This window comes from Pagrus major, chromosome 6 (genome assembly GCF_040436345.1).
Source record: "Pagrus major chromosome 6, Pma_NU_1.0".
NCBI lineage: Eukaryota > Metazoa > Chordata > Actinopteri > Spariformes > Sparidae > Pagrus > Pagrus major.
This window is the reverse complement of record NC_133220.1, coordinates 36367329-36386813: the sequence shown is the minus strand read 5'-3', so window position 1 is coordinate 36386813 and position 19485 is coordinate 36367329. Positions and strand designations below refer to the sequence as shown.

At 41.9% G+C, this 19485-nt stretch overlaps 1 protein-coding gene across 1 annotated transcript in view; it reads right to left on the bottom strand.

Moving 5' to 3' along the window:
* Window positions 1-19485, bottom strand: part of plxnb1b (plexin b1b) — a 128455-nt gene that overhangs the window by 52034 nt on the left and 56936 nt on the right. The gene's annotated exons all lie outside the window — the stretch shown is intronic.

Here is a 19485-nt window from a genome sequence, read left to right as displayed (position 1 = left end):
TCCATTGGGTTTATCCAAAGGGGAGGTTGGAAAAAAGACAGAAACAGACTGAAAAAGACACTATTCACCTCACTGAACAGACCGATCCTCATCACACACACACACACACACACACACACACACACACACACACACACACACACACACACACACACACACACACACACACACCTCTTTCCCTGGCACACTGGGAGCATTAGAAAGCTTGCTTTGTTGGTGGCAATCTCTTGTGTGTGGGAATGAGGGTAAAGACCTGGCAACAGGCCAAAAATGAGTAGAATGGACGCAAAAAACATTTCACTAGAGCCTAATAATTATGGTTATTGTTATTATCTATACAATTTCAACCAAACGTGAATCCATTCCTAAACTCCTAGTCAGGAACTTCCTGCAAATGTTTTTCCACTTGTCAGGCTCATGTAAAACAACCACCAGCTCCAATACAAGCAGAGGAAGAGAGGTCAGGCAGGCTGACTGATACCTCTGTGACTGACCCTGAAATCATCTCATCTAAACCAAAAGACAGACTTCATCCTTTGACCCCTGGGGGTGGAGACAGTGAGTTTTCAATACCTGGTCTCAAGCTACAACGCTGTGGCTAAAGAGCCTGAACTCAGCAGTCAGCATGTCACAACTCTCTGGTGGAAAAGCACTTTACGGCCCTGTGCGGATAATCCTGAAAGCACCAGTCCAGAGCCTAATGGAGCAGAGACAGGAATGACTGGCATGTTAACTCATAGAAGCGCTCGTTCAACAAATACAGTGCTTCTCCTGTGTCCTCCACTGGTCAACAGTTTCTGTAGGTGGCATGTTTATTTTTCCATCATTGGTAACAGTGTCGGATTTGAGGACAGGTTTGTCTTCTCCGATAACTCTCAAAATTTGCAGGGTGTCATTCATCCAAGAGTAACAGGCCAGTCAGTTCCTCATCTATCTGAATTTGCTATTGGCTGAAAGCTGCAAATCTAATAGCCAAAAAGTATTGTTAACTGGGCTGCCACTGGGCCAACTGGAAGAGGTTCCCTTTCCTGCAGTGAATAATCCAATCAGGCTCAACCTCACTCCGAGTTGTAGACACATGAGAACAAGAGAATGGACTTCTGATTCAATTCCTTCACATTAAAATTCGCATTTCACCTCTAGTGGAAGTCTTTTTTTTTGTAACTCCAGCAAGCAAAAAGGTATCAGTTTGATGAGAGGAGAGAGGAGGAAATGTTTGCCTATAATTGCTTCATCTGTTCCTTTACCTTTCGGTAATGGAGTCCACCTTGTTGCAGCACTGTCTACAGAAACAGTAACTTAACTCAGTTCACATAAAATGAAGTATGCATTCCAACAAAATACACAGGACAGTTTGGCAAATAGAACATGTGGTATATGAAGGGCGCACAGGAAATAAACATAGGAAGTTGGAAATGACACATTTCATCACTGCTATGCATCCTTAGTAGTATCACTATCAGTAGTCATCATGATGTTGTTTATACAAAGAGAAGCATGCATTTGACCTGTAGTCAGCTTGGATTGGTGGCTGACACTTAGCTCAATGCATTTTTCCGTGCAGTGGCACATCAGATCAACAGCACATTACCACCAGCAGAGCCAGTTGTTAAATGTAATTCTTGACAAAGCCACTAAACATCGGCAATAGATGCCAATAGTTCCTCTTAGGACACTGACTGGTTCAACACCTGTGTTTTCAACTGCAGTGCATAGCTTGACAGCCATGTGGACGTGGAAACCCTGAACTGGCCATGTACGGAGAGGTTTATGTTTGTCAATTGTAAAAACATCCTGCCATGCACATATCTTGGTCACAGTTTTCTGAAAAAAGAAATTTACAGGATCTTTACCTAAATTGTTAAGTTACATGTTTTTGTGAAAGAAACTATCTGTAGATATGCATGTTTTTCATGTTCTCAAATATTGATATTGGTATTGGCCTTAACAATCCAGTGTTGGCATATGGTTTGTGGTATGGTTGGTTGAGGGTTTTGATTGGCTGTTGTTAAAGCGTGGGGGAGTGCTGAATCATTGGACCGTGGATACGTTCACCAACCATGTTCATCTCCATGCCTTGACAGAGTTCAGCTGGGAGCCACATAACCTTCAGTCACTCAAATAACTCACTGTTTCATGTTGAAGAAGGCAGAGTCGTACCAGACTGATGGATCATGGGAGCTTTGAGACTGGACCAGGATTACAAAGAAGAGATTAAGTGTAAATGCGCTTCTTAACTTGTACTAAGGTATTGTTCAGAGGACAGGTAGTTGTGAGACCTCTATCAGATGGACAGAACCAACCAAACCAAAGTCTACCACCCTCACCTGACCACAAATGGAAGGGACTGGAGCCTCAGCCTCAGCCAAAAGACTCACACTCACACAACACAACCAGGCATTCCTGAGAGGCACATTCAATAGAGCCATCATCCGCTTCATTGAGTCCAGCCTTTCATTCATTTTCAATTCAGCTATCCTACATTCTGGAGGAGCCAGAGAAGGACAACAGCAGGGAGGGGGGGCCAGAGCATATTGGGAGAGTGAGATTAGTGGACAGAAACAGAGTTACAGGAAGACAATGGTGAAAAGGGGTGGACGGGGCTGAGACAGAGAAAGGGGAAAACGACGAAGGAAGTCTCCACAAACAAGTGCCTGCAAGCCTCACTGCTCACTGAGAACTGATGGAATGTGACTAATGATAATAAGCCAGAGAAAGAGGGGGAGGGAGAGGGAGAGGGAGAGGGGGATAGAGAGAGGGGGAGAGAGAGAGGGGGGGGGAGAGGAAGAGAGAGGGGAGACAGAGAGGGGATGAGGGAGAGAAAGAGAGGGTAAGGGAGAGAGAGACAGGGAGAGGAAGAGAGAGAGAAAGCGTGCGAGAGAGAGGGAGGGAGAGAGAGGGAGAGGAAGAGAGAGAGAGAAAGAGGGGGTGAGGAAGAGAGAGGGAGATGAAGAGAGAGTGGGGGGTGAGGGAGGGAGAGAGAAAGAGGGTGAGGGAGATAGAGAGAGGGAGAGAGAGATGAGGAGAGGGGTTGAGGGAGAGAGAGGGAGAGGAAGAGAGAGAGAGAGAGAGAGAGAGAAGAATGAGGTGGCCATTAATTACAGTGCCTACCCATAATGCACTATTCAACACCCACTCATTTGCAGAACAAGGGGGGGAAATAAAGCAAGTTTCTAATTAGTGACATGACTGTGAGCATAAACACAGAAACGTGCACGAGCACACACACATAATGAGTCCTCTTCTGTACACTTAAAACAAATAAACACACTCCAAATTCCCCCCCCCCCCCCCCCCACACACACACACACACACATATAGAGCAATAGTAGGACTCAGCAAGGCCTTGAGTCAGTGCAGCCATCTGCAATCAGTCATTGGCTTTACATCAACAAACAGTGTTTACAAAGGATGCTTTAGTGGCTGTGAGAGCCCATGGTGTTCAATTATACAAACACTGGCCGTCAACATCCTCCTGCTGCTTCTCCACAGCACAACTGTTACTGCTGTGATATACGAGCTGTGTAAACCATGAGGGTAACACCTCGCAGGAAGGACACTCGGGCTCTGCAAATGTTCACCACTGTCCCTCTGGATTCAGATCTAGTATCAAAACCTGTTTGCTGACCATGCCTCACACCTGTGACAAGAAGTATATGAATTATACATGGGTGTGTGTGATGACCATTATTTTGAATGACTAATTTCTAAGAAATGTATGTGTTATATACCAGCTTGGCAGGCCCAGAGTGCAACAATACCCATAAGCCTTAGCCGTCATTGGTATGGACAAAAAGTTAGTCAGAAACTAATCAAAGTGCTTTGTTGCACCATAGCTATTGAATTCATCCAAAATTGACCCAGAAGGTGAAAGTGAACTAATTTGAGCTGCTGAATGTTTTATGAGTCTTCTGCAAAGTCTAATCTTTATTTTGTATTCAGGCAAAATCTGCAGAACAGGATGGATGGGGATATGTACTCATGTAGGCTACCACCTTTGACAGTCCACATACAAGTATCCTAAATTAGCTATTTATAGTTGTACTATCACTCTCTATCTCTTATGTCTTGTACTATCTCTTTATGGACTTCTGACGATGTCCATCCCCTTCCAGTGGACCACCAAGGGGCCTTATTTAAAAAATAAGTATAGATAATGTAGTTAATGGCAAGAGTCAAATGATCATTTTATCCATGAATCACACATGTTTGTAAATTTAAAAGATAATTTTTCGACTCCAGAAAGTTTGTCATAAAACTGCTGAAGTACCAGACTGAATATATGCAATTAGGAAGACTACACACCCAACAGCAGCCTAAGTGAATCATTTTAATCGTTTAACACTTACCAAAACCCAGACAAATCTTGTAGTCGGTTCTGTATATCAGCTAGCTCATAATACTAACTACTTACTAGCTCTCTTTTCATATAACTGAAGCTGTCAAACCCTTTGTCATTTTCACCATTTTTCGTACTATTTCTGTGCCGAGGCGGCAGCCATGTTGAGTTGGTGATGTATATTGAGTGAGATGATGTAGTTCACTGAGGGCTTTCATACAAAAACTAAATGTTATTTTACTATCTTCTTAACAACAAACTGTGACTTTCTTGACTTGCAGAATTATCTTTTAAATTGACAAACGTGTGATTCATGGCACAAATATTATATATATATACATATATATACACATATACATACACACACACACACACACACACACACACACACATATATATATATGTATATATTTATTCCAGCGCTACCTGGGGCTGACTGGTATATTAGAAACATGTTAAACTCCAGCAATCAGTCTTTAGTGGTGGAGCAAAAGTCTGACTGTACTGCTGTCTGCTAGTGTTCTTCCCACCCTGCAGGAAGCTCTTTATAGTAACTAATAAATAACAGACTCAGTCATAACATCAGAGCGGTCGTATCACTCAGCTTGCTGCCAACATTGCTTCCGGAGATGTCCGAGCTGCACACTGAACCTGCACAGCTGTTTATTATAAAGTGTGAGATTTCCACTTCTCATATGGTAAGAAATAATGATTAGAGTGTGAGAATCAAAACAGATTGGTTGGTTTGTACATTTTTCTGACTTAACCTGCTTTACAAAAGTGTTTTATGAGATTAACTATCTACTTCGAACTTTAAATTACTAATTGTTTTTATTGTTTTAATGGTCATGTGCAGAAGTGGCAGTGGTTATTGTACTGTGTCAGAACTCAGTTGGTGCCTTCCCTCTCAGGCACTGCATTCGTCTGCCCACTGGCGCTGGACAGCCCAGCTGGCCAGCTGACAAGAGGTTATTTATAGAGAAGCCCCCAACAATTGCCGCCCTAAAAGAACACATTCCTCCTCGGCTGATGAACTTCACGGAGAGAGAGGAGGAGGAGGAGGCGGAGGAGGAGGAGGGGTATCATCGCCCTGTGCTCTCTTCTGGAAAATGTCCCTCTAAAAATTAAGACGTAAAAGTCCCTCAGTGTCCCTGATCAGGCCCTTTTAAGGGATGCAGTCCCTCAATGACATGACAGTGTGCTTTTCCGGACATGTTTCAGTGGTCAGAGGGGAGCCACTTGTCGCTGCAGAGGAGCTGGGTGGGTAAAGGAAGTACCCATAGCTGTTAACTTTATGGCCCTGAAGAAATTGCCCTGGGGTGACAGAGGTTCAGTGTGGACACAAGAGAGGACGGATATCCGGGTCTCAAAGACCACCTCTACGTTTGGGTGGAACTCAATAGCTTTGACCAGACGTGTGCATGCATTTCCCTTTTCCTCATCATGAATCAGTGCTGCTCTGTATGTAAAGGCTGCTGTTCACTGGGCTGAGGTCAGATGTGATGTCAACCACTGAGCGATTATTCCTTCGTGATTTGAGATTTTACTCCCATTTTCTCTTTCCATGTCGGCTGTGACCATTTTTAATTTTGGCATAATAAAAGACACTCAACATGTGTAAAGCTCAACAGCTTCCAGCAGACTGCAGACTTTTAATTCAGTCAGAAAATGAGCTGCTAACTAAGCCAAAATAAGATAGGAAGTGATTTTAACTTCTTATTTATTCTGAATTGTTTTCCATCTTCCCCTTCAAAATATAACTAAAACTACAGCTAAGCTCTAACTTTTAGTTACATTGGGACCTACCGCCTGTTTTAGTACTACATCATTAATGTCCAAACCAAAACAAGAACTTTCTCCAAGCGAGACAAATAAAAGAAATGATACGATTTTACAGTTAAACACAATCCCAATAACAGTTAGTTAGTGCCTCTTTTGTATTGGCTGCAGTGTCAAAAAATTTGATTAGATAAACAAAGAAGAAATTAAATTAAAAAAATTAGACAGATCATAAACTAGCAACTGCTCCAATCATACTGCAATAGTCGGTTGAGTCATGTCAACATGATAAAGGGTTGTTTTGTGGTGGAATTAGACGTAAAGGAGCATAAATGAGAGCAAGCAGCGAGTCATCAGGGCTATCATAAACAGTCACAGCTGCCAGACAGGAAGCTTTTAAAGTCTGTAGACTTTATCTGGATCGTAACTCAGAAGTAGACAGGTGCGGCTGGCAGCACACACATCATAAAGTATCTACAGTGGCGCAGGCAATAACTTCTGAATGCACTCAAGCAGAAAAGCAATAATACAATAACTTCAGGGTACGTTATAACTCATGTCTTCCCTCTGATATTATGTTGGTGGTATGTGTTGGTGGGACATTCATCTATTCCACATTAGAGCCCAGAAACACCAGAACAGTTGAGAGAGACACAGTGATGAGGCATAACTCACCACAGAGCAGAACATGTACTCATAATACTGTTAATGTAACCTTAACCAAAAAAGCAAAAAGCAAAAAGCATTAGTCTCTACAACTGAAGCAAGTATAACAGATCTGGGACATTACAGCCTGATGGTTAAGATTCATATTGCATAACTTGCAAAATCCCATATTGAGTTCTGGCCGGGGACATCTGTCACCTGTGTCATCTTCATAAAGACAAAATGCCAAAAAGAGAAAGAGTTTCATATCAATCAATCAGTGCCACTGCATTAGAAACAGGAGTGTCACAAGTCTCCAAATCCACATATTCAATTTGATTTTCAATTTTTCAGGTCACAAATCAATTTTTATTTGAAACATTTTTTCAGCACTAACAGCTCTGTCATTATGACACTATCACATCTGGATCAGTAAAGATCAACAGATCATTGGTTTTATGTCCTGACAACTATCATTTGCATTTTCCAATTCCTCTCGACACACACACACACACACACACACACACACACACACACACACACACACACACACACACACACACACACACACACACACACACACACACACACACACACACACACACACACACACACACACACACACACACCTCTATATTTTGGCTGACCCACTGTGGTGCAGAGGTTACTTGAACATGTATACTCTGCACCTGCACCTATAACAGGCATGTTCATCAGTGAACAGAACCACACCCACACACATTAGATGTGTGTGTAGAAACAGAGCTAATACATAAGTGTTGTCTTTTCCTGGTTTTAAAATCTGCATTACAGTAAAGTGATGTCATTTTCTATAAAATCATAAATCTCACTCTGTTCATATTTTGTGAACGTACTAATAGTCATCCCTACAATATTGTCACAATATTGATATTTAGGTATTTGGTCAAAAATATTGTGATATTTCATTTGGTTGCACAGTCCTCACATTTATGAAGTGCTTTGAGGCAATTTCAAAATATTGCAATATACAGTGTTTGTTGCTATAGAGCCTAAAAATATCATACTATCATTTTAAGGCCATATCACCCAGCCCTAACCTGAGACAATAAAATGTTTTGTTTACTGCACAGTTGGCTGTATACAAGGTCCTGTGGTGATGGGGACATTTCAATGTATCCTTACTATTAGTGATAAAACCTGAAAAAATAAAAGAAGAAAAAGATATTCAATGGAGCTGCAGGCTTTGCTGCACATCAGCTAATGTCCCTCAGAGTCATTAAGCGACCACAAACTCCAGATAATTGAAGCTACAGAAAGCATTTTGTTTTCAGATTAACCCAAATACAGTCAATAGGCTTGTTCTCTTAATGTGTTTGTCAACATCTGTATGTCCAGTGCACATGACTGATTAGTAGTAGAGGAAGATTAGTAGGTACTAATCAGTAGTACTCATCAGTAATGAGGGTGTGTGTGTGTGTGTGTGTGTGTGTGTGTGTGTGTGTGTGTGTGTTGAATCCTAGTGTATAATTCCATTGTTCAGGGCAGTCACTGGGGATGGCAGCTGTCCAGTGGGATGCTCACATTTACACAGAGAAGAAGGGTGGGGACACACAGAGACACACACACACACACACAGGTTATCATTACCGCCTTAACACAGACACACTCTTGGACGTTGTATTTAACTGCTTAAGGGTCGGAGTGGTTCAACGGAACACAGAGTTCAAAGATGACACTCATCACTCCCACAGACAGCAGGAGGTGGCATGTGACCAGGAGGGAGAAAACAGAAAGCCATAACACTATGGGGGGCTCGGAGGAGAGGAAGGATTAGGTGATAATGATAAACAAGAGACATTTGAGAGGATAAGGAGAAAAAGAGAGGGGGACACATCATATTGATATGTGACACCAATAATATAAACTGTAAAACTCTATCAAACTAAGCATTCCTCCACCTCCAACAGGGGGCACTGAGCAAGTCACCAGCTGAAGCCAAGGAGCTCACTACCACAGTAAAAAAAAAAAGTAAAGGTCACTGCACTGAATGGCTGTGCTGTTCCCCTCGGAGCTCTGCTGGTCAGGACAGCGGTTATCCTGAGGCAAATTAGCCAAACACAACCTTTGACATTGGTCTCCTCTGTCCCAACAGCTCTGGCCCTGCCCACCGCAGATTCTTGGCCAGTTATGGACATGAGTGTGTGGCTTCAGGCCTTTTTGGGCCCTGTGGACTTCCCCACTGTCGGCCATGTTGTGCACACAGGCTGTGTGTTTTGAGTGGCCATTGAGGACCAGTTGGCTGGTATATGCTGCAGACAGCTCAACAGCTCTGTGGAGGTTTTTTTTCACTTTCTATTAGTGGACGAAAAGCTGTCCTGACCACCAGAGAACCCTGATCTGTAAAAATGGATCCATGACCACAGGAAACAACACATTCTGATGCACTGCAACAAAAAATCTAGTTTTGTTTAAATTATAAACCTCTTCCAGGTATTACTGGATGAAAATCTAAAACAATCTACAAATTGAAATTTACAGAATATTGTAGTTCCTTTGCATAATTTGTAACCACAAATCTTATAATTCAATACATGACACTTAAATCAGAAAATCCCTACACATAGCAAAAACTCAGATAGATAAAGGGAATGATAGATTTGACTTTACGGTGTGTGTGCATGCTTGTGTTGGTGCACACTTGTGTTTTCATGAGGCAATGCCTTTACTGGCAAATTACAACTTGTGTTTTGACATGCCGATTATGGCCTGGAGAACTATGCACACATTATCAGAAAGAATGCAGAAACTCCTCTGTCAGAGAGGAAACGTCTGATGGACAAGAACTATTTTTTCCTGTCCACTCATTTTCATCACCAGGTTACACAGCTCAGCTACAGTAATGGGCCTCCAGGCAGCTGGAGATGGGAGCTGCTGCTGCCTCAACATACAGCTAGAAATACAGCACTTAAGAGTTAAAGCTATGGTCTACGATTTGAAAGATTGATCATTATTATTAACATTATTTAGATGGTGGTTATTGCCCAATAGTACAACCTACACAATGTGAAGAGCAAAAGGAACCAAATAAATCCATTCTCTTGCTGCATTCCAGTTACATGGGAGACCACTCGCCCGAGTTGCAAAGTGGGAAATCTTGCAGCTGTCTCGCGACATTTCACCGAGGCACGCCCCCTTTTTGGTCGGAATATCCACTGTCCGACTCGGTGCTCCTGAAAGTACACCGAGTAGAGCGAGGGTAGACAAACGACTAGACAAACAAAGATGGCTGCGCCCGTAATTGATGTATTTTCTTTGTATTTGTACCAAGTTGGTTGTTTTAATGTTGATTTTAAATGCTCTTACACATTTGATTACATTGCTGCTTTAATCCGGTCACCAATTTATGCATTGCACGGTCTTGCTGTGCGTGCAATACAATGTAAAGTTTTGTTTTCGAGCTGGTTTGCTAAAGAGGCTAATGTAGCTAACAATAACAATAACAATGACTAGCCTGCTACTACCCTGATGGCGTCCATGTTCTTCCGACTCGTCCTGTAGCGATGAAAAATGGGAACGCTATTTGTGCTACAAGCCAGGAAATGACGACACATTCTCGCGTAAGAGCAAATCGGGCGAGTGGTCTCCCATGTAACTGGAATGCAGCATCTCTAGCGCCTGCAAAACTGCAAAGAAATTGACCAATAGCAGCCATCTGGTCCGCATGGCTGCTATTGGTTAAATTTTCCATCCATTCCCCTCGCTCACTCTCCTGCTCACGTCTAGTCCCAACCCACTTCCGCATTTGAAACTACAAGCGGGCAAGAGGTTTATTTGGCCCTGAGCAGGTAATCTTTCGTCTTTATTGTGGATGTTGTGACACAGATAACTTTCATGCCGATGCTGGCTTATGACTGTGAAAGCTGCCGTTAGTTTTTTTCTGTGTTATTAGACGGCGTCGAAACAATTTCTGTCTCTGCAATATTGTCAACACTTGTTTACTTGTTCGATGGAGACGTTAGCCTCTATGTTAGCATTGTAAGCTAACATTGCTATCATGTTTACACCAAATCAGCCTATTTATTTGCTTGTGGCAGCTAAATGAAGCAGCAAGTAAGATGAATGAATGGTTGAATGAAACCCCTCCGCTTCACGTCGGGGTTTCAATCATCCTGTCCGGATTTATTTCTCCATAACAACCTCTTGCCCGGTCACTACTCAACTGTTTTGCTAACCCTCCTCCCGGTCTTGATCATTTGTTTTCAACGAAGCCTTTGCTAAATCAATATGATGGATTATCATATACGCGTTATGATATGTGTATTTGTTCGTCTTATCTGTCATAAACAAGCGATTACGGTTTACGGCACGTTTGTGTCGCGGTCTGGTGCTACTCAGACAACAGCTGGGACACAGCTGGTCCGAGGCTCATGCAGGTTTAGTTTTCAGCCACAATGTGGAAGCGATCGTTATGATTAAAGCTGACAGCAGCATCTGTTAGTCTCTTGGCCCTCAATAACTTTTAGAAGTGGCTAACTTAGCTGTTGATAAATAGTAACTTACTACCTAGCTGTAACGTAACGTAGCTGTAACATGCTAATGACGTTACACTAGTTTGGCTGTGGAGCTTAGCTGTGGACATTGTAATGACTTACAAGATTTACGTTAGTTTCAACGTGCATTGTAATAACTTTACCTGTGAATCCGACATCGTTCAAAGCTGGCGCCATATTTGGTTTCTGCCGGCCGGCGTGTTGCTCTTGTTGCGTGTTGCGGGAGGGGGTGTGTCGCAGGAGGCTCCGAGGGGAGAGCGATACGAGCTCGGAGGGGAGGGATTAAGGAGCACAGAGGGGAGGGGTGTGTGTGTGTGGGGGGATGCTTTTTCAAATCTTTCTCAGATCGTAGACCATAGCTTTAACACATGAACACGTGGTGAGCAGGACTGAGAAAGTAGAAGCTTTCTGAAACATAAGATGTTGAGTTGTGGTGGTTAATGGGTGAAAAGCATGGAAGTTTAAGTATGAGGACAACAATGTTTGACTAAATTATTTAGTCATCAGAGTCCCTGATGCACATTTCTGTTCATGCACACTGTTACTGTGTTACTGAGTGGGAACACTAGGTCTGGGCGAGTTGGCCTTAAAATAATACTTTTAATATTTTTAGGCTATATCGCAACACACAATATATATCTAGATATTTTGAAATCTCCCGAAGGACTTCATAAAGTTAGAACTGGGGGACCAAATACTCAATACTAATATTGTAACAATATTGTTACTTTCACAAAATATTATAAGAATGAGATTTATGATCAATAATCATCAGTAATGATATAATGACTAAGTGGGTGAAGACCAGAATTAGAACAGGTAGAACAGTCTAGTGAGTTCAGCTTTTAAAACCAGGAAAAGACCACACTGATGACATATCACCATTTAATAATATCCACAATCTAGGACCATATATAGTCTCATATCATGATGACGATATCATATTGATATATTGCCCAGCACTAGGCCATACATTAAACCACTGACAGCATGTCAACAGTAAAATAGAAATTCAACAGGCTGTATTTAAGAGTTTCAGGCCAAAATCAACAAATGAAATGTGGTAAAAAGCCTGCTGTCATGGCCTCCTCCCCTACCTCTTTTTGAGAATTCTGTGTTCTTGTGGGCCTTAATAGTCTCAACTCAATTAACTGCTGAAATGGGAATAACAACACAAAGGGTCAGACAATCGCTCCTTACAGGCATTCATGGTGTCACGTGGTTGTGCACAAGAAAAGTGGCAGAGGCAGGTGTGCACAGAGTGATGCTGATTTGACAGACACTTTGTTTGAAGCATATTGAGGCTTTTAAGTAAGCGATATGAGCATGCAGAAAGCCAGATAAACTGCTGACACATTTACATTTCAGTCTGTGAATGCATAAAGATTTTTTAACAAAAATGGATGTTTGTAACAGACAATTAAGGTAATCCTTTTTATTACTAACTGTGTTTTTGCATCCATATACAGTCAGTGCTCTGTGTAATACAGTCACACTTATGAGCTGTCTATCCATCAGGTTATGTTGCTTGCCCTACTGGACTTGTAAACCTAGCTGACCCTAAAGCAGTCTAATATAACATCCCTTAATATCAATGAAGTCAGACTAAATACTAGAAACACCACCCAGTGTGACTCAACATAAAGACAGCAGCACAAACCGCAGCCTACAAAATGATCCTACAGATAAATCAGCATCTCTCAAAGACACTTTCAACAAAAGGTGAACATTATAACTCTCATGGCAATATGACTTATTCCAGGACTGTTGTGTCAGATTGCCAAGATATTCACTATGCCAGCATGTTGTTGCAAGATCTCTTAATCAATTAACATAGTGAGTTAAATGCTATGGAACTGACAGCAATGATACACTGTGAAAATAAGATCTTGTTGGGGAAAAAATTGGTCTACGCACACCCACCACATCCTCCAGCCAGCCCATGTTCACCTCCACCTGCATTTCTCTATGCCTCACCAGATAAAGTGCTGGTTCAGGGCTTGCAATTCAGCCAGTCTAACCAGCTCTGAAGGCTCACTCTCATTCTGACAGTCTTATCGTTTGTTTGATGCTGTGTGTGAGTGACTGAACAAAGCCAGAGAATGCTCCATATTCATGACTCAAGTCACAGGAGAGGGGACTAGACACACACACAACCCTCAGGCCTCGACAGCTTGTTAATGCTACTTGGCCTTGCAGTACAGGATTTCATGCCAGCAGCACTGTGCTGACTCTGACCAATCATGCTCCATTTCGTGGCTGCACATTTCTTTCGATTCTCAAAGTTTCCTAGCACAGAGGAAGACTATATCCCAAGTAGGGGTGGGCAATATGACGATATTAGATCGTGAAGCATTAGAATGTGTAGACGATCTGCCAAAGTGCAGAGATCGTAGGGATCGTCTAGCGCACATTCTATAAATTGCAGTTCTATGCTGATGCACCGACGCACCAAACGTATTACGTCGTCAACCTGACCGACCAATCATAGTGAATTACGGGCAGTGACGCGCTTTCTTACCCACCTCCTTGTTTGCGGTTGCGGTAGCCACATGGAGAGCCATGGCTGAAAGCCGAACGGAGGAGTTGGTTGCTTTTTTTTTTTTTTTTTTTAAACAAAAACAGCGTTTCACCATCTCTCATCTCTGCCAGTTAGCCCCTCCACCTGCCGTGCACACACATGCGCGCACACACACACACACACACACACACACACACACACACACACACACACACACACACACACACACACACAGGCGCATGGATAGGTCGCACTTGGCCGCTAATAAATGGTAAATGCACTAATTGTACAGTGTTCAAATTCCCGCGACCCAACCCCCCACCCCCCCGTCGGATAGTCCGACCACTGACGGACCCTTTTCAATAAGCTATTTAGTGTTTTGATATACTTAAATCCTGTTAAAATGACTGTGTTGAATAAAACAAACAGTAATGTCTTCATTGATATTTTACTTTCATGTTTATTGAAAGCTACCTTTTATGTTGCAAGAGTGCACTTTATCAGAGTGTTGTTGTTTACCTTTTCGTATGTTTACTTTGTTTGCACATGTTGGCAAAACTGCAACTTTTAATAATAATTAATAATTAAAATCTGTTCAGAAAGGTTCTTTGGCCTAAATTGTCTGTTTTTCTTTTTTTGATTTAAGATCGTGATAAAATCGAAATCGTGATTTTTATTTTTAAAAAATCGTGATATGATATTTTTGCCATATCGCCCACCCCTAATCCCAAGTAACATCAACATTAAAATTTCACTTCCAGTCTCTTCCTGTGTGTGTGGATGTCAAACACACACCAATCCAAACTTTCTCTCCTCATTTTTAATGATCCTGGCTCATAGCTTTGGTTTTATTAAAACAGCTTTTCAACTGAGCTCAACTCGTGGCTGATTCATAGTTTTGTGAACTCCTCTGAGGCCACAAGGCCAATTGTTCCCACATTTCTGGATGCCCATGACCACAAGGTATCAAATATGGCTGCAAATACAGGCCACTACAGACCAAATTACATTTATGTGACAAAATCATGCAAACATGTGAGTCTTAACTTAATGTGACATTACTGGTTATTTTATTATAAGTATACCACACTAAACATACATAGTGCTAATGGCACTATTTTTGACCCATACTAGCCACACTGCTCTCTGGGTGGTGATGTGTCCGGCTGTTGTCTGCCTCTTTCAGTCCAGACTGAAATATCTCAGCAACTTCTGAAAGGATTGCCATAAAATACTGTCCACTGACATTCACAGTTCCCAGAGGATGATTGCTACTGACAAATCCAATTTTTCATTTTAGCAAATATTAGCCTGCTAACATGCTGAGCTAATATGGTGATCATGGTAAATGTTATGTAATGTAATGTTACATCGATCATGACCGTCCTAGCCAGGGTTGGTCAGAAGCAAAGTGGGATTCACAACTGAGTCATCATGACATTTCTTCATTGTCTTCAGGTTTAATACATTTACATGCTTAAAGTTTTTTTCCCCAAATGTGGTGACCATTCTGGGATTTTCTAACAAGACATTAAGTACAGCTTAATACCAAAAATACAGAAATGAAGGCAACATAATATTTGGTAAAATGGACAAATGTGCCATAGAGTGGGGTCAAATGAGAGAAGGCTGTGTCAGGGATTATCTCTTCTGGCAGCATTATTGGAGCCTGGTCCATTTAAACTCATTTCGTAGTTTAATTCTGATGGTCATTTTTAACATTGCTCTGCAGTAAGGAGATTTCAGTTTGACAATTATTGGGGATTATCCACTTTCTGCTACTTAACTTTGGCTGAATTGTTATGACTGCATATTCAGATTTTCATTTGCTCATGAATGCAAAAAACACAGTCATTTTTAAACAACCCCCTTTTTCCACCATGGTTTCATATTGTACACCATGCTGAAATACAATGAAATCGATCTCCAGACACCTGAGAATCTCCTTTTATCATTCAGTACGCAGCCTGTCACTCTGGCATTAATATTTAAGATGTAAGACACAAAAAGAGCTGTATTATGGGTAAAATCCAGATCCAGTTTTTTCTTTTCAGCTTTTACTCGAGTTCCCCTGCTTTGTGGAAGTGCAATTCTATATGTTTGAAGTGCCCCTTTAAAGTGTCTCGAGGCTCAACAACAACAAATTTTAGGGGCAACATGACTCCATATTTAAGTCAAAGCAAAGACATGAATTCATCTTGGCTGGAAAAAATTTAGGCAAAGAACTTTGCACCAGTTGGCAATGTTTCAACTTGAGCAAAAAATACAATTATTTACTTCACACTCAATGTAAACAGAACTGTAGAGTTGCCAATTTCTGTTTGTCTAAGCTTAGAAGAAATGTTGGTGGTCAACAATCCCTCAACACAGTGTGCAGTATGCTCAAGTATTATCATGAAGCACTGAAGCCAGTGTGTAAGGGACACATTTTACTGAATGCCTATAAAGACTCCATTGGGATTTAGGACCTTAGATGCTTGAAAATACTTTATTGGTGTCTAATGCACAGGAAAATTGTAATAATTTAATCAAATGGGCATGTGATTCTGTTTTCTGTTGTCAGACAACTGAACAATTCATTAATTTGATCGCGGCTCATAATATCTTGTACTGTGCTGTGGCTACAGTAATGTTTAATATGAGTGACAGAGGAGATTGGGAGCACCAAAAGGTGTACAGACACGAAGCATCTAAATTAGATGCAAATGTGGATTTATGCTTGTAACACATGCATGAAGTGGGAAAATCAACTCTTAACTATATTAATAATGTTGCTTCGCTTCTGAAAGTTGATTTTAGATGGAACGTTGACGCCATAGCCAGGAAATAATGATAATGAAAATACGAGAAAAAGACTGACTTAGCTTATCCTGAATGGGCCACACAGAAGACAAACTAGATCACTAGATAAAATCACATGAGGTCCCCTGGTGGTACTAGTCCCATGCAAATAAGGCTAAAGGAAAGGTCTAACTGATATTTCCGAAATGGATTTCTGCTCTGGTGAAAAACAATGGCCCTGACATATTAAACACTGGAAAAACAAACACAACAAACACAAGAAACATCGTCTCTCAGAATCTCCTGTCAAACCTGAAAAGAAATATAACAAGAAACACCTGAAGGAAACAACAGTGCACAAACACTCTGTTTAGAGAGAAGAGAGGGGCTCATAATTATTCCATGAGTCATTCATGCTTACACTGAAAATGGAACTATTGTGGTAGTGAAATAGTTAACACAAGGCGTCAAGGCTGTCACATCATTGTCCACAGCAAAGTGTAAGCACGATGAAGAAAAGCTGAACTACACAAGTTGAAACAGAGCTCAGTAGAGACTCGGCCTCCTACAGACCTCTGAAACATTCAGCAACTGTTATGAAAATTAATTTCCGACTGACATGGCACTCACCTCCAAGCACTCAAACACAATGCACCCTCTCTCTCTTTCTCTCTGAAAACCAGAACTATAATCCTCTTTTCTTCACAACACTGGGCTTTCCTGAGCAGCAGATAAAGTGCTAGCTGTTGCAATCTTCGAATAATGTTAAAGGCAGTATTCTTGAAGGCAGTCGCGGGGATTTGAAGTATTACAAGCATGGTTTGTGAAGCACGGGGAGCATGCTCTCATGGAGGGTTAGGGCACACACAGACACAGACACAGACACACACACACCCACACACACACACATATATAAAAGCTCCTTTCTGTGTCTGACTGGGCAATAACAAGGGCAGTGCAGAGAGAGTGAAGGGTAAATGTTAGTGTGGCTGCTGTGTTGTCTGGTCCTCCCTGAATGTTGTGTGTGTTTAAAACAGACCAGTGCACAAAGAGCCTCTTTGTGGTCCCATGCAGCTTATGCTGCTTTTCCATAGTGTTGCCTCATTAAAACATTAGGGTGTGTGTTGCTTATGGAGCTACGCTTGTTGTGTAACATAGAAAGGTGAGAATGAAGCCATAAAACAGTTTGAGCCTGCAAACGAGTCTGGAGCGCAGTAAAAAATCTGAATAAAAAAATCATCCTTGTATCGAAGCACAACTGCTGCCAGCCACTCCACAGTTTTGACAAGCCGTGAAACCATAAAGAGCTTCAGGCACTCCCAGGCACTATATATATATATATATATATATATATATATATATATATATATATATATACATACATACATACATACATACATACACACACATACATATATATACATTTCTCATTTGTGTTCATGTTATTTATGATGTAGCCTCTTAATTTTTCTCTCAAAGTGCACATTCTCTTCAAGGGGAGCACGCCCCCCAGGACCCCCCAACAGAGTCTCAGGCCCGTCCACCATGGACTCAGAAAATCCTGTGCCAAACACTGCATTCTCTGCAACTAATAACTTGAGGTCAGCCTCTCAGACAACAGGAAACAAAACGGGACAGAAAGATCAGATTTATCTGATTTGTGTCGTTTCTAAAGTAATATGACTTGGTTCCTGAAGCAGTACTCCTCTAAAGTAATTCTCTTTATCAAATGAGAAGCTGCTTACAGTCATGCAAATATTACTTATGTTGTTGTTGTTTTCAAACAAACACAGCTGGCCACCTCTCTTCACCAGGCTCTGTTAGATGCCATGGATTCCTCTTGGAGGTGAGCATCATTGTGATGGACCTGCTGCTACTGCTGCTGCAGCCCGGCATCAGAGCTCCAGGCTGGGGGAGGAGACCACAGCCCGACAGCCAATTATTGAGCTCAGGAGAGGGATTTTTATGAGCTGCTTACAATGCAAATGTACTTAATATTTCTGGATATGTCATGGGGGAGGGTAGACTGTGTGTGTGTGTGTGTGTGTGTGTGTGTGTGTGTGTGTGTGTGTGTGTGTGTGTGTGTGTGTGTGTGTGCATGCCTGAGAGAGAGAGAGAGAGAGAGAGAGGGAGGTTGAAAATCAAGTGGATGTATTTTTAAGTATCCGTGCAAGTACATATTGTTAATAAACGCCTCAAAGGGAGGCCAGTGTAGACATATTTGTGTGTGTGTGTGTGTGCGCGCGCGCGTGCGTGCGTGCGTGCATGCGTGTAGGCCACAATGCTTCATGTAATCTAATGTAACACCATGACAACTACAGCAAGTTACCTTTCAGTGTAATTCAGTCGAAGAACCATAACACTGTCTGAAGCTATGAGTAATCTCCAACAACAAACGTACTCTGCCACAGTAGACCACCCTAAGGGTGGACTTGCCATCGTGGTTTGGGCCACCCTTGGTAAATATGCCCTAAAGAAGCCGCTGCTGGCAGGAGCAAAGCATGCTGGTCCGTCAGAACTGACGCATGGGAACATCATGGAGAGGGGATGTTCATTAAAAAAGCAAAAGAGATAATAGCTTGGCATATTCTGTCTGACTTGAGACTGCATAAATGTTGTTTACAGTGTGTGTGTGTCTGTGTGTGTGTGTGTGTGTGTGAGACTTTCTCTCACCTCTGCCTGTTTTACAAGCAGAAGGTTTACAATAAAGTACTGAAGGAGGTTCAGTCTGGTTATTAGGCAGCAGAGGTGTAGAGGGATGGAGGGAGGAGTAAAGGGTGGAGAGAGAAGTTATTCCCTCATACAATCAGAAAGCTGCCTGGATTTCCTGAGCTCTAGTCACTGATTTTTTCCATCCTTCTTCCCCAATCTGTCTCTGAATTACACTT